Source organism: Ambystoma mexicanum, chromosome 5q (genome assembly GCF_040938575.1).
Source record: "Ambystoma mexicanum isolate Mex_15411 chromosome 5q, UKY_AmexF1_1, whole genome shotgun sequence".
In the NCBI taxonomy this organism is placed as follows: Eukaryota; Metazoa; Chordata; class Amphibia; order Caudata; family Ambystomatidae; genus Ambystoma; species Ambystoma mexicanum.
The window spans coordinates 1,319,633,141-1,319,650,188 of NC_090933.1; the positions used below are offsets into that span (position 1 = coordinate 1,319,633,141).

The window sequence follows — 17,048 nt, forward strand, 5'->3', positions numbered from 1 at the left end:
TTAATTCACTGGATTGATTACACAATTTGTATCAATCCATTGATTTATAAACACATCTTAATTTATTCCATTTTTTCTTTAATGCTGATGAAGTGTAAGGCGTGGAAGGGCACACCCTGCAGATTTGAACACAAGCACCACCTCCTCCTTACCCCACCTCCTCCATCACTACCACCTCCCACCATGTTCACCTCTTTCCCACCCATCCACTGAAACCATTACCACCTCCCTCACGTTACACCACCTCCTCTGTCACGACCAGCTCCCTACATGATCACCTCTTTCCCACCCATCCACTTAAACCTTTACCACCTCCTTCACGTTACCCCACCTCTCCAGTCACGACCAGCTCCCTACATGATCACCTCTTTCCCACCCATCCACTGAAACCATTACCACCTCCTTCATGTTACCCCACCCCCTCAGTCACGACCAGCTCCCTACATGATCACCTCTTTCCCACCCTCTTACCCCACCTCCTCAGTCACTACCCACTCCCTCCATGGTAATGACACGAAAGTTTAAGACAACATTCCCATCACAGTGTCTTAAGTAATCAAGACTGTGGGCATGCATATCGAACCTAGCCTGACCATGGATAGGCAGGTCAATGCCATTGCATCCTCCGCAGCCTATGACTCTAAATTGATCAATGCAATTAGGCCCTTCCTCTGCCAACAGAACTGCATCACCATTGCAAGGGCCATCATTGGTTCAAGGCCGGACTATTGCAATGCCCTCTTTGTTGGGGCATCCCAGAAGAATCTGGCTAAACTCCAAATCGCTCAGAACAATGCCTTAGGGGCCGCAACAGGCATCTCACGCCGGGACCACATTTCTGGGGTCAGGAGGCAGGTACACTGGCTACCTGTCAAGGAAAGGATTGTCTTCAAAAGACTGGCCCTCACACATAAATGTCTTCATGGCCTGGCGCCCCCCTACTTAGCACACAGGATTACCAAACAGACCTCCTCCAGACCATCTAGGACTGCCTATGCCAATTGTATCACTGCACCTCCCACACGTAGAGTACATGCTGGGGGTTCCAGTTTCCCAACCATGGCCGCAACATTTTGGAACACCCTCCCTGCCCCGATCAGGATGATTGATTCTCATGCAGCTTCAAAACCAGGCTATTTGTCTGAATGGCCCATCCCATCATGCTATGTATTCTTCTGTCTGTGTTCTTCCTGTCGCTCATTTACTATTTGTTCTGTAAAGTAACTTATTAGCCTGTAACCAAGCAAACTGTATTAAGCATTTCTCCATGGGCCGCACTCCTGTAAGCCTCAAGCAAGCTCTCTTACATGTCCTTATAGCGCCTCAATGCGTGTGGGCTGTAGCGCATTCTACAAATCCAAAAATAAAATAAATACATAAATCTGGAATAGAGGTGGTCCCACTAATTAAAACAAATGAATCGCCGATGTTTCAGGAGGCAGTTTACACAAAAAGTCAGGGAAAAAGATTTAACACAACTGGAGTTCCTAACAATTTATTTTTAATGTGACATATTTTTACAGTGACATATTGGCTGAAGCTCAATATTCATTTCATCAGCATTTCACTCAGTATATGAATCCCAGTGGGAGACCTTTACATTAGACATATCAGTTTATCCAAGACCAGCTTTATTTTATAAACGCTAGTCCTTCTTGGAATTTAGAGAACAGCTGTGATATTACACCCACAACTCTCCTTTAAGACAGAAAGGCACCATTCCATTTCCATATTTGCATGACTTTTATTGTCTCACAACACAGTGCATATTTCTATTACATTTGCCCTTTCTACTCTATTCACAAAATGTCACTTTTCTAAAATACATGTCCACATAATTTGACATCTTCTCTGTGCTCTGCTCATCAAACCAATTTCTTTTAAGTTAGTGCTTTAATAGCGGGCATGCACCCTCCCTTGTGTAATCACACCCCCACATGTCAATCCCAGGCTAGGGAATCATCTACTAATCCTATGTAATCACACCCCCACATGTCAATCCCAGGCTAGGGAATCATCTACTAATCCTAAATGCTCCGACAGAGATAGGCAATAGTGTAATACACTAGAGGGGATCCTGAGGAGAAAAGGAAACTAGAGCTGTAGAACACGCTACACAAAGTGGAAACACTGCAGCATTCAGCGAGGATGGCACTCCTGGTGAAGCATGCATTTCTTGGAAGCTGACTTCTAGAGTAATATTGGAGATTCCAGTTTTATGAATGCCATTATCCATGTTTTCCCTTTGCAAAACAGGCTTTGCTCATGTGTTGTGCCAAGCTTAGTCTAATTGCCATGTGAGAATATAGCCTTCTCCATTTTTATTATTCAGGAGGGCTCCAAATAATTGGAATTTGCAGTATTGTAATCCCTGTGTGTTGATGTTGAAAGTAAAATTACTTTATGGGGGTGTACAAATTAATTCCCAGTAGAGGCATTTCTAATGGATTCCTTCCAGCCACAGTTTACTCATTTATGATATGCATATTCCAGTGCAGATGTTCTCTAGAAACATTTTTGCCGTCAGGGAGCTCGGCACGGCTCTGTGCCTCTATGCGTTTTGCACCAGAAAAGACATTGAGGCCAGTGTAAGTAGTGGAGCCATGCCCCATGACCTCAGTTCCTTTTTCCTCATTCATGACTAAACGTGAGCACGCCAGAGACCAGCTATCCAGTTCCATTCATAGTCATTAGTGTGTATTGGTAAGCACATGAACAATGTTATAAGTTAGAGACACACCAATTTATTTATTTTAGAATCAAGACTATGGGCCTAATTATAACTTTGGCGGTACGGTGTGAATGGTGCATCCATGCTCCCCATCTCCATTCTGCCCTATGGGCATAATGGGGATGGGGAGGGCGGTAACACCGCCACCCGCTAATGGTCAATTACCGGCCCATTCAACTCGCAATGGGCCGGTAATTGCCCATTTGCGGGTGGTAGTAGCCATGCATGCCATACAGGGACGTCTACCGCCAACCTCGTAATGAGGCCCTATTCTACTACACAGCAGTTACCAAGCGTTTGCATAAAAGAGAAAAGCTGAAGAGGGGCCATTAAGAATCACTGCAAAAAGGTATACAAATTTGACAATTTTTGATTCAGTGCTGGTAAATAAGACATATCTTATGACTAAACCAGTTCCCACACAACACAGTTGTGCATTTTTTTACCTGCATGTGTTCTCTGGTGGATAATAAGATGTCCCTTCCAAGCAAACCCTTTCCCAGATTCAATGCATTAATAAGGTTTCTCGCCTGTATGTGTTCTCTGGCGCTTACTAAGAACTCCCTTTGTATCAAACCCTTTCCCATATTCAGTGCACTCATAAGGTTTCCACCTGTGTGTGTTATCTGGTGATTAATAAGATGTTCTTTCCGAGCAAACCCATGTCCACATTCAGTGCACTCACAAGGCTTTTCACCTGTATGTGTTCTCTGGTGCTTACTAAGAACTCCCTTTGTAGCAAACACTTTCCCATATTCAGTGCACTCATAAGGATTCTCACCTGTATGTGTTATCTGGTGATTAATAAGATGTTCTTTCCAAGCAAACCCATGTCCACATTCAGTGCACTCATAAGGCTTCGCACCTGTATGTGTTCTCTGCTGGCTAATACGTTTTCCATTCTGTGCAAACCCTTTTCCAAGTTCAATGCACTCATAAGGTTTCTCACCTGTGTGTGTTCTCTGGTGGATAGTAAGATCTCCCGTCTGAGCAAACCCTTTTCCACATTCAATGCACTCATAAGGCTTCTAACCTGTATGCGTTCTCTGGTGGACAGTAAACTCTTGCTTTGTAGCAAACACTTTCCCACATTCAGTGCACTCATAAGGTTTGTCTCCTTTATGTGTTCTATGGTGGATAGTAAGATCTCCGTTTGTAGCAAACCCTTTCTCACATTAAGTGCACTCATGAGGTTTGTCACCTGTATGTGTTATCTGGTGATTAATAAGATGTTCTTTCCGAGCAAACCCATGTCCACATTCATTGCACTCATAAGGTTTCTCACCTGTATGTGTTTTCTGGTGATTAATAAGATGTCCTTTCTGAGCAAACACATGTCCACATTCAGTGCACTCATAAGGTTTCTCACCTGTATGTGTTCTATGGTGCCTAATAAGGTGTCCTTTCCGAGCAAATCGATTTCCACATTCAACGCACTCATAAGGCTTCTCACCTGTATGCATTCTCTGGTGCCTAATAAGTTGTCCTTTCTGAGCAAACCCTTTTCCACATTCAATGCACTCATAAGGCTTCTCACCTGTATGCGTTCTCTGGTGAACAGTAAGCTCTTGCTTTGTAGCAAACCCTTTCCCACATTCAGTGCACTCATAAGGTTTCACACCTGTATGTGTTCTCTGGTGGATAGTAAGCTCTTGCTTTGTTGCAAACCCTTTCCCACATTCAGTGCACTCATAAGGTTTGTCACCTGTATGTGTTCTCTGGTGGATAGTAAGATATCTGTTTGTAGCAAACCCTTTCCCACATTCAGTGCACTCATAAGGTTTGTCACTTGTATGTGTTCTCTGGTGGATAGTAAGATCTCCCTTCTGAGAAAACCCTTTTCCACATTCAATGCACTCATAAGGCTTCTCACCTGTAAGTGTTCTCTGGTGGATAGTAAGCTCTTGCTTTGTAGCAAACCCTTTCCCACATTCAGTGCACTGATAAGGCTTCTCACCTGTATGCTTTCTCTGGTGCCTAATAAGTTTTCCTTTCTGAGCAAATCCTTTTCCACATTCAATGCACTCATAAGGATTCTCACCTGTATGCGTTCTCTGGTGGATAGTAAGCTCTTGCTTTGTAGCAAACCCTTTCCCACATTCAGTGCACTCATAAGGTTTCTCACCTGTATGCGTTCTCTGGTGGATAGTAAGCACTTGCTTTGTAGCAAACCCTTTCCCACATTCAGTGCACTCATAAGGCTTACCTCCTGTATGTGTTCTCTGGTGGCTACTAAGAGCTACCTTCTGAACAAACCCTTTCCCACATTCAACGCACTCATAAGGTTTCTCACCTGTATGTGTTCTCTGGTGATTAATAAGGTGTTCTTTCCGAGCAAACCCATGTCCACATTCAGTGCACTCATAAGGCTTCTGACCTGTATGTGTTCTCTGGTGGATAGCAAGCTCCCCCTTTGTAGCAAACCCTTTCTGACATTGAATGCACTCATAAGGTTTGTCACCTTTATTCATTTGCTGGTGGCTAATAATGACGTCCATTTGCATGATACAGTTATCAAATTCAGTGCACTGATAAATAAGGTTTTTCACCTATGTCCTCATATGGGCAGTAAGTATGCTCTCGAGATGGCAATTGTTCCCACATTTTGTGCACATGTAACGTGTCTTGCCAGTTTATTTTGTCAGGTGCCTTCTCTTAAGAGGAGCCTTTTCAATTAACCTTTTCCAAATTCAGAGCTCAAATGAAAAATGCTTTCCTTACTGCACATAACACATAGTCATTTTCATGCTAGATATACCTCTCCCCCAGGATTTACAGAATGAACACGCTTGGTTACTGGATGTTACCACAAAGTGGTTGCATGGATGGAAGCCATCATGTATCAACAGGCTTCGCAGCCCAGTTCCTAAATACTCTGAAAAGGCAACTTGACCACAAATGTGCGCACTTCTAAGATGCTTGGAAATTGCATATTCCAAGAATGAGGCTTTTCACCGCGATAGTCCAGAGAATGGAACAAACACTGGTTTTGCATTTCTGGGGCAGTCACCTATTAACATAAAAGGAGAAGCACATTATTAGTTTCAATACGTTCACAATCGCAGGCAGCATATTTAATAAGACTCTACTCAGTAGTAGTGATGTTAACTCCTCATGTAGTAACTTATTTGACTTTGAAGTGCAATCTATTGGGGAAAAGGCACCCTAATAGGTGGCAGAGAAGTGGTGCTCCAATGGGAACATTTAGTGGAACAGAGGTAACATGCAGCAGGAATAATACGATTCATTTTTATTTTGAAATGTTTTGCATCCAAAACACTAGAGGAAAACACAGGCTTGGTGAACAAACATTTTAAATGCATATTTTATACATTTATTCAGAAATTACTAAATTAGCACATGGAAGCTCCCATTTTCCATACACAAATGATAAAAGGCAGCTGTTTGCCACCAATCAGACGCCTGCTTGACCAGTCCATTATGTAATCACTGATGACTTGTGTATTGGCCCAAACATGAATAATATAACCAACAGCACCATCGAGGAAACAAGGACAGAATTGTGATTTAAAAAAGGATAGCGCCAATCTCTTCCCATGGTGAGAACGGCACAGGCCATGCTGCCACTACATTCAAAACATTGACTTTAAACCTAGATAAACTGGAGATGAGGGATGGATTTGGAGTTTGTGTCAGAAACCAAAAGAATAAAAAGTGTATGAAAGACTCTGTGAACTCCACAATATCACCCCATTTGCCTTCCTAATTGTTATATAAATGCCACCTTGCCAAGTACTAAATTTAATTGGCCAGAAGGATCCCACTTCCGTTTCCCAGTTCAAAATACCACAGTGTCGTTTTCAGGAGGTGGTACACACTCTGTTTTACTGTTAAGGAGTGGGTGTAAATGGGTCTGTTACTCACCAGGCTCCCCTAACCTGACCCAGACCCCTTTTTGTGGATTCTGATCCTTGCACCTTAGGTCCAATTTCAGCATGCCCTTGTACCCTCTGGGCTGTGACCAAAAACTGCTTTCATCACATCCCTGGTAACTAATGGGGATGTTGCCCCATCACCATTGATATCCACAAATTGATGCCACCCTTCAGTGATTACACACATGATTCCCGTTGATCTAATGTGGAGATTCTACTCAACCTACTCCAGGGGAATCCGCTGAACACAATCCCACAGATCCATGATCTGAAAGGGTGAGAATTCTAAAGCCTGCATCTCTTGCAACCCATATGGCAGCGACCCTGGAATAAGATGTATGTACGTGTTAATAGTATGCATAGTCACCCCAACTGTCCACCTGTTTCTCTGCCAGACCGACATTTATTGTGTGTCTAGTGTAGGTATTGTGGGTCTAGTGTAGGTAGCTATCACCACAGTATATGCGAGAACCTTTGAGCGTTCCAGTATGGGAGACAAACACCAGTTTGAGGTGACACAATGAAATCATTTTTTGGGAGTGTTCTATGCTCGGAGTGGATAATCCTTAGAAGACAAGCTCCCCCTCATCTGTTCTCAGGTGTGTCATCTGTGTAGCCACCACCATAGGCTGTATGAGCTTAACCACCCTCCTGAAGCAACACCTCTTTTTAAGGCTGTCAAGGCCCACAATATTTAATAATCTTGGCCTAACCATATCCTTGTGTGGCGCATATCAATCCTGAGTCCCCTTTAAATCCAATTTCTGCACTCCCCGAATGTTGATCCATTTATCTGGCCACAATGTACTATAATAAGCGATTGCAATAAAAAGTAGAATGCCCTGCTGTACCTCAACACCCCCAATCCTAGTCTCTACATGCGTGCTTCTGAATTTGCTTAGTGAAAACTAATTAAAAACTCCATAATTCAGTTTCTTTACTAATAAGCAGAATGAGCCAGAGTCCTGCCCTTGACCCAGTCCCCTCCCGACATAGCAAAGACCATTGATTCATTCATGAGGCATATCTTTATCATCTTCCTCTATGACAAATGTAATGCACAGGTTTTCCCAGATCCTTGCATTGTTTCACAAGTTGGTGAACTGCTCTCAGCTGGGCTGTCAGGAACCTACAGCTGAACACTACCACAAGTTGGCAATGTAATTCTAGCAGGAGTAAAGGCCCTCTGCCTCCCTGCATCATTAATATCATATCAGCCCACTGTGATACTGTGAATAACTTTGCCTGCCAGTGCTTGGTCTATTAAACCACACCTTGCTGCTGCCTTCAGCCATGCCCATCTCTCTGTACTCTAGTGGCTGCCTATTACTGTCAATGCTTCCTTTTCCCAGGACGTCTGCCCATTGGACCATCCCACCATGGTAGGGGCAAACCTGCAGGAAGCCTGAGCAACGGGTTGGTGGGAGGAGGACTCTGGAAAGCCTAGATATGGATTGCTCATTCGTTCTCTCCTCGGCCTCACAGGTGTTGTATTGTGATGTTGCCTTCCACAGCCCTTCTACTCTGCATGCATGAGGAATGAGGCATACTTCTCTCCAGACCAGCTGATCCAGGTCCACTTGCCTTTCTGGCATTCCCCTGCCGGGTAGTGTTGGAAGGTTTGGGAGTCTATGTAGGCTCACATGAGATGCCATTTTGGCAAGCATATAGTCTAAGGCGGTGTACATGCAAAGCTATCATAGTATACAATAAGTGGCGAGCACCAACGTTACTTGAGAAACTAAAAACCAAACTGGGGTGACATCTGTGAAGCAAATCACATTAATGTTGGTCTCAAATGAATGTATTCTATGCAAATGGACTCCATAAATTTGTTATAAGCAAATCTTTCTCCGTTGGCTAATTGTTAGCTAAGCCCAAATTGTTTGGTTATTACTTACAATCTATTACCGTTGTGTGTTTACGTTAGAAGTATGCAAGATAATTAGCATAAACAGTTGGCACAATTTAATCTCTTGGCACGATTAAATCCGCGCCTCCCTAAAATCTCTTCTTCTCCATCCCCCGCCCTGACCTCCTTCACTACCTTCACTTCTCTCTTGGATCCCTATTCTCCCTCCTACCCACCTTTCCTACCCTCTCCGTTTCCCTCTTATGCCTCCTCATATCCCCTTGAAACTTCATCTATATTTCCCATATTGTCTCCCTCTTCTCTTTCCTTACTCCTCACCCCTCCCTTCACCTTTCTACTACCTAGGTAAATTGTTCTACATATTGCTTCCTTGGTTTGTTTCATGTTTGTAAATATGCTTCTATTTCATTATTTTTTGTAATCATGTTGTAATAATGTAAAGCGCTTTGGATTAAAGTGCTATATAAACCTTATAAATACAAATAATAGACTTCACTGCAAATCAATGGACACATTTGAAGACACTAATGAGATTGTTATATTTAATGTGACATTTATATCTAATCGGTTGTCTGGCGACATGCTGTGTTTCCATCCACTTTGAGCTTAGTGTTTTATGGCTACGGCTAGTAGGGGACCTTCATCAGGACAAAAAGAAGCATTGGCAAAACCATTCGTTTTGGCTTTTGTATGGACATGGGTTCAGGATTTCCCAGGCCCTAGTACCTGGCAATAAGATGATAACAGCTGGAAAATGGTGCGACTACCTGGCCATATGATGTCAGTGTGTGCCAAATGTGTATCCTATACACAGGCCAAAAGTGTTGACTTTGCCAGTGCTTTTTTAACAAAACTCCAATGCAAGGAACAGATGTGAGGAGACGTATTGCTTATAAATCGAGCAGCTGAAGGCACACTCAGTGATGGTATCTTTATTACACCAAAGGTTCCTTTACAGCTGCAATTGAGCCATTCCCAGACAAAAATAACAATGGCAGGCCCTATATACACAGCATAACGTTTGATGTTGCTGCTAGACAGAGCTAATTCAAATAGGTTTCAGAAGGATGTGTTTTGGGTGGGGAAGGGTAGGTAGTGAGTGGGAATGGCCATAGAGATTGGCCTGGCAATAGGCAGTCAATTGAGTCAGTAAAATGCCAAACACAGACAAGCTGTGTGTCCCTCACTCCTATCTGATCTCCCTCTTATCGATATTCTAAGGCAAAACATTTGGGTTCTAGCACCAGCTAATACCCAAAACTAAGAAGGGGTGTACAGATAACATGCAATCATCTTGTCACCCTCCTTTAGTAATAAAAGGGAAATAAGGTGGTCGGTTTTCACAAAATGATTGTTCAATATAGGTAAAGAAAGATAAATTATTTTTCTTAGAGGAGAGAGCTAGTCAATAATTATATATATATATATATAATAAGTGGTATCCATAGTTTGCTAACAAGGTGCTAAACCTTTTAGGTTTTGTTCAGTTGTACAACTATTGAATAGTCAAAGATGATTGTTGCACGAAACGTGACGGAGGGCGTGCTATAAAAGGGCAGGGTGACATTCTTGGTGTTCCAACCGCATCGGGAGAAGTACAGAAAAGCCAACTGCTTTTGGGTAGTACCATTCTTTTTACAGGTATTGGTATCAAATGGAAAGTTAAAGACAACAGGCGGTCAATTCAAATGGAAGGCACTCAAATCATCAGGTATTGCTATTATGTGCAAGGTACTTGCACAATTTGGCACGAGTTTTCCTTGCTGGAGCCTTGACACTCCTTCCAACGTTTGGACGCCTCTCACCCTTAACTAGTCATGGTCGCCATTGCTGGGAGGCGGGGGATGATGCGAGAAAAGGGATGGCCATGAGGGGTCAGGAAAAAGCCATTTTTTCTCGCGCGAACCCAAGCACTTCCGCTGGCTCCCAGTTTCTGCAAGGATTAAATTAAATTCAAGACCCTCTGCATGTTCCATAAGGCTTTCTGGGGCCTGTGACCCCACTACATCCAACTCTCTCTCCCGAAATACCTACCTGCTAGAGCTCTTTGGTCACTGAGCTCCAAGTCTCCGCAGATCAGATGTTTCTCCAAGCAGAGAGTAAGGGGAAAGAGCTCTCCTCCACAGGTGGCTTACGCTGGAATGGCCTCGTGAGCCGGATCTCCTTAAGTTCCAGAAGCTTCTCAAGATCCTCCTTTTTCTTTTTCTCTCCCTCTCCTACTGCCCTGCCACAGTGACTCAAGACCTTCCCTTTTCTCTCTTCCTTCCCTCTCCCCTGCCAATTTTACCTCTCTGCCCTGGCATGGTTCCTTCAGAGTCTTACAGGGCACCAGCCCCCTTGTCCAGTCCACCCATGCCATTGTTCTCCCCGGACCCACCACAACCTCCCTCCCAGTTCCCCCCCTCCGCCTGCACATGACTGGATGGCCATTCCTTCCCTCTCAATTGCACTTAGCTTTGTTTCCACTTCTCTTCCCCGGCCCTGTCCTCGTCACGGGCCCAACTGCCCTGTTCCAGCACTTCGCCCCTCCTCCTGCACTTCTGGTTACTGCACTTGCATGATCTCAATGTCACATGGCCTAGTAAGATCACTTTTCATCTCCCCTGTTTCCACCCCACCCCCCAGCCTTGTTGCAGCTCAAAACACTTGTGTATAGGTGCATTACAAATAAACAATATTGAGAACTACCGATTTGCTACCGCTATACACAGTTACATAAAACTGCATAGGGAAATATGGTACCCCGACATAACCAGAACAGTCACGTCTCTAGCTCAGTGGACTAATGCATCAACTATAGGGGCCTTTGTTTGACCTCATGGTCACAGGTTTGAATCCTGGCAGGTTCCCTCTGCCCTTCTTCCTTCCGAGATTGATAGGAGTAATAGTAAATTGGGTAATAATAAAGAACTGCTATTAGCGCCAAGATGCCCCTACGGGGGTGAACGTGAGCTTTATAAATACACTGGTTATGTTACAGAGTTGCTAGCGCTATACTTAAGGTAACTTGGCACTACATAGTGAAATTTGGTACCCAGCATAACCATAACTACCGAGTTGTGTGGTGGGTCGGAAGAAGGAGTCGGACACACTGAGGACATTAATAAATATCTTTAATGAAATTATAAATAAAAGTCCCATCTTTCCCTATTGCTAGAGGGAACACTGTACCCATCTAAAGGAACGTGCTAGTCAGTTGTCAGGAAGTCCAAAGTAAAAGTGTCCTCCGTCCAAACTAACTAGCTGACCCTACCACTATATCCAATGAATTTAAATAGACCAGGAGAGTTTCTTATATTTGCCTGGTCTTCTCTTCAGATAGTCTCTTTATTTATAACTTTTCTCTGTGGTACAGATATTTCTTGACATAGTCTCCTTGAATCGTCTCCGAGATCAGTTCTTCGTTTTCGTGCTTTTTGTGGTCCCTTGTAGACACTTCCCAGTCTCTAATTTCAGGCTTTCGCGAGTTGAGGTATTTCCTAGTTATGAATTGACGGTCTAAAACTCCCTCCTCTTTTATCCTGTTCATACAGTGTCTTCCCTACCTCCTAGGGGGACTCGTTTCCACTCTCTGTGTGTTCCCCCAACTGGTTTGGGTAATGCCCTTTTATATATTCTTTTCACTTCTCTTGTTAACTGGCTTCTTTTTACTATTTTGTCCTCAGGGCTGGGACAGGATTCTCATCTGATAATAACCCTCTTTCCTAACCGCAAAGTATAAATTAGTTTTACATAATTGATTAGCAGAGCAGGCTTTTCTAATATGATAAGTCTTTTATAACGCACCTGTACACAAGTATTTCTAGGCATGAAACGCCAAGGAAGGGAGGACAAAACAACAATCTTACTAGGCCTAGTGTCATTCAGAATGTGCAAGTGCAGGGGGAAGGGAGCGGGACAAGTGCCAAGGGGGGTGGGAGGGCAAGAGCGAAGGAGAGTGCACATAACTAGTAAATGCTGACAGGAAGTGGCTCATAAGTGCAGGTGGTCAAGGGACTGTAGGGTTGCAGATACAGTCCCTTACGTGGCTGGGTAGCCCGAAGGCAGTGCAGGGGCAACTGATCATGCAGGAGCCTGAACCCGTAATATCAGTGGGTGGCCAGGTAGCCAGTATGCGCAGCAGTCGGGGACATCAGCAAAGGTGAGGCAGAGAGAAAGCGGAAGTGTAACATCCCCTTGTCTGACAATCCCCTCTCATTCGTGGGTGAATATTGTTAATCAGTCCTAGGAACCGCCACTTAGCGGGACCCAATCCAGGGACTGAAAGTGACCACTGCATCCACGACACCTGGACCCTCTGCAACCAAACTAAGGGATCCCAGTGAATTTAGGAACCCTAGTGGTGGTTCTTAGCTTAATTGGAATAATGGGGACAAGCTTGAATAGGAATTATACCGCGCACACACCCATAACAGGGATTAAGGGGTGGAAGGTAGTCACCCTATCAGGATTGGTGTAGTTCTAGCCAAGGCCCCAGATGCTTTTTTTTAAGGATTAAGGTGACTGATTTTAATGGAAAATATAAGCAGTAGAACATTTACTTACATTGTAAAGAGCATGGCCCCCCTGGACATCCTTTAGGCCCCACCAAAGGGGAGGGGGGCAACTTGTAGGTGGGGGGCCAGAAACAATATGTTTACTTAAAGCAGGGGTGGGGGGACTAAGTATGAAAAGGTTTGGAGACCACTGCACTAGTGTGATCAGATTGGGAAAGGACGCCTAATCTCCCACACTTCACTGGAACAATATACTCATCTGTTGGCTTTAAAGACTCTTGACTCACTACAAAACATATTCTTCAAATTAAAGGCCACTGGGTCTACGTACCTTAACAGGGAAAGGCTCCACGCTAGAGGGCTTAAAGGCCACTGGGTCTACGTACCTTAACAGGAAAGTCTCCATGCTAGAGGGCTTAAAGACCACTGGGTCTACGTACCTTAACAGGAAAGTCTCCATGCTAGAGGGCTTAAAGGCCACTGGGTCTACGTACCTTAACAGGAAAAGGCTCCATGCTAGAGGGCTTAAAGGCCACTGGGTCTACGTACCTTAACAGGAAAGGCTCCACGCTAGAGGGCTTATGTGTATGATTGGAGGGTTTATCATGATGAATGGCTGAGCCCAGAGTCTGCTGAATAAAAGCAAGTATAGGAGATTGATTAAATGATCACCATAAAAGCTTTATTTTGACATACAATGTCATTAAAGCACATACAATACAAATTGTAAAAAGAATAAAATAAAAATACAATGAATCTCAACATTCATAAATATTACACCCTATTGCACAGCATTGGTTTATTTTTTATTTATTGAGAATTTGTCAGGAGCTTGTACAAGAAGTAAATTGTGTTTCAAAGCGCCCACAGGGAAACAGGGAGGGAACATGGGAGAGAAAACAATACACTGGAGGATAAAGACAAACCTACTAGGCCTTGTGAGCATTCAGAGCGTGCAAGTGTAGAGAGGAGAGTGGTAGAGTGGGGTGGGGGGGGTAAGTGCTGAAGTGCTTGTGAGTGAGCAGCAGGTGTAAATGTTCAGGCCTACAGTGGCGAAGGCTGTTAAGGTCAAGGCAAGTGCAGCGCGCAGGCAGTGTGGGAGGCGATTAGGTGTGGAAGGCCAGGGCCCCGAACACCAATCACAGCGACTGAGATTCGTAGAGGAGGGAATAAGGGATGGACGAGGTGAAAAGGAAAGTCTTGAGGAGCTTCCGGAATTTGAGGAGATCTGGCTCAAGAAGAAGGGGGAGGCTATTAAATAAGAGGGAGCCAACTGAGGAAAGAGATTTACCTCCGGCCCTCTGTTTATCGAAACGATGACACGCAGATACTTGGTACCAGTGGAATGTAGAGGTCTAGAGGGTGATTATTTAGTATGAGCAAGTTGTAGATAGTGTGGCCCCAGACATCCGTATTGGATGATACAAAGGGATTTGGACTTGATCTTTGCAGCAACCCATAGCCAGTGAAGAGTTTTTAGAGAAGGAGAGATGCGGTCCCTGGGCTTGAGGCCAAGGATACATCTTGCTGCCCTATTCTGGATTAGCTGCAGGGGTCATAGAGAGGATGAGGGTAGATTCAAGAGAACGCTGTTGCAGTATTGTAGCCTAGAGAGAACCAGAGCTTTGGTAACAGTGAGCTTTTGTGGGAAAGTGAGAAATGGGAGAATTCCTTTAAGAAGGAAGAGTTGAAAGTTGAACTTCTTGGCAATGTCCTGAATTTGCGGGAGGAAGGAAAGAGGAGTTAAAGATAACTCCAAGGTTTGCGGCTTCAGATGAAGAAGGGGGATAGGCCATAAAGGATGGCCAGTCTTGCTGTCATTGAGGCAGAGATTGTTGGAAGTGCACCAGGACTGGGTGGCAGATAGGCAGTCTGCAAGAGGGTCAGCAGGAAGTTGGAAAATAAATTGTGTCTCATCTGTGTAATACTGGAATCTGGGGGAGAAGGAGGAAATGAGGAGTGCCAGCTGAGAAAGTTAAATGTTAAAAAGCCAAGGGGGAGAGATTGGAGCCATGGGGGACACCACAGGTGGAGAAAGATAGGTGAAGAGAAGGTGCCCAGATTAACTTGGACGAACAATCAGTTAGGAAGGAGGTCAGCCAGTCCAGTGCCTGCTCCAAGATATGAAGGGTTTCATGGAGCAGTTTTATGAGGATGGAGTGGTTGACTGTGTCAAAGGCAGAGGAGAGAGTGTCCAGAGATGGGAGCAGCTCTTCACAGGTGTTAAGAAGAGCAGTTTCCGTGCCTATGGATGCTCAGAATCCAGATTGATGGTTGTGGAGACCGCCAACAAGTTGAGTATGTGAGGTAAGTTAGGGGAAGGCCAGCTTCTCAAGGAGTTTCCCAAGGAAGGGGTGATAGAAATGGGCGGCAGTTGGCTGGACAGGTAGGGATCTGCTGACGTTTTTTTTTTCAGGAGGCGGTGCACAAGTGAGGAGGGGAAATTACCAGTAGCAAGAGTGAGAGAGTGAGAGAGGCTGGAGGAGAGGGTAGCAAGGGTGCTCAGGATGTCCAGAGTTTTAGCGGTGAAGTGTGTGACCAGTGCATTGCAGAGGGCCTTGGGACGAAAGAGAGAAGGAGGAGACTGCAGAAGGCTTGGCTAGTTCCCTGCAGATTTTAAAGAGTTCAGCCGCGTTGTTGGATGCACCAGATACCCATGCCTGGATGTGGGCTCTTTTCTTGGCACGGGTAGTCTTTATCGTCTTTGGAGCAGGCGGCAGGACAGTTTGTCAGAGGGTGAACCCGAGGTTTGCCACTTCATTTCCGCAGCTTCTGCACTTGCGTTTCAGGGCTGCAAGTTCGGAGTCATACCAGGTATTGCGCTTGGGAAGCAGGTTTCAGGCTGATCCTCATGACTGGGGCAAGAATGTCCAGAGTGTTAGTAATGGCCAGATGGAGGATGCTGAGAGCAGAGGTAGAGTCTGGGTGGGGGCAGAGGGGATGAAGTTGGATGTGAAGACAGCACCTGACACTTGTTTCATCGGACAGATGTTTGTGAATGATATTGGCAGGGCTGGAGGAGGGGTGGTTAAAAACCGAGGGGACCCAGGTAAGAAGGGAGGAGAGAGTGGTCTGACAATGAAAGTTGTGATCAGTGGCGCGGGAGAGAGGGAAAGATCAGAGTGGATGAGGGTGTCAAGAGTGTCCTGCTGTGTGGTTTGGAGCCGAAGGGAAAATATTAGGGGGAGAGCGAGGTGAAGAGGTCAAGGAAGAGAATGGATGCTGTGGTAGAGTACAAGTGGATGTTGAAGTCACCCAAGAATGGAGTTTAGAGGAGGTTCAGAGGAGAGAGAAGCAGAAATCAGCCCATTCAGAGAGGGACAGGGTGGTAGCACCAGGGGGCCCATAGACCGGGGCAATGGTCAGAGAGGAGGAGGGAGAGATGACCAACTTGCAAACCAAGCTCTCAAAGGAAGAGTAGAGCTGAGTGGGTAGGAGGGAGGAACCCACTCAGGGATAAGGGGCAACCCCACCGCCAGCACGGGTACGTCATGGCTTGGAAATGATCTCGCAGCCATCAGGGAGAAGAGTCAAAAGCAGTGACCAAGCTGGCATTGAACCATGTTTCAGTAAGTGTGAGAATCTCGAGGTCAATGTCTTCAAGAAGGAGGCAGATGTCAGTGGAGTGTTTGATGGCGGACATATAGTGAATATAAAATTTAGTGAATCATGTCAACAATTCAAGAAGTACTCTTTAGAAGTATGCATACCCACTCATACCAAGGCATGAAACCGCCAATAGTGCAGATCAAAAACAACACAGAGGAAAACACCTCTGGCAATGGTGATCATTAGTACAGTAAATTGTCCCCAGATATAATCAACATGGTATTTTCCTTCTCAGTCTCAATGCCTACACAAGATATTTACATGTTGAGAAAACTACTGGCACATCGCTAGAATCGGAGCAGAAATCACAAATGCAAACACACAGGGGGGCAAGTCGAAAAAAACAGAATGGTCCCACTTATTACAGAGGCTAGTGATTGGTTGAGGCCCTATTAGAAATTTAGCATACAATGATCTTTCACATTTGGTGTTTACAAAACCCA

At 44.8% G+C, this 17,048-nt stretch overlaps 1 pseudogene; it reads right to left on the reverse strand.

Moving 5' to 3' along the window:
• Positions 1–1,479: 1,479 nt before the first annotated feature.
• LOC138498470 (zinc finger protein 268-like) overlaps positions 1,480–17,048 on the reverse strand; it is a 66,617-nt pseudogene continuing 51,048 nt past the window's right edge.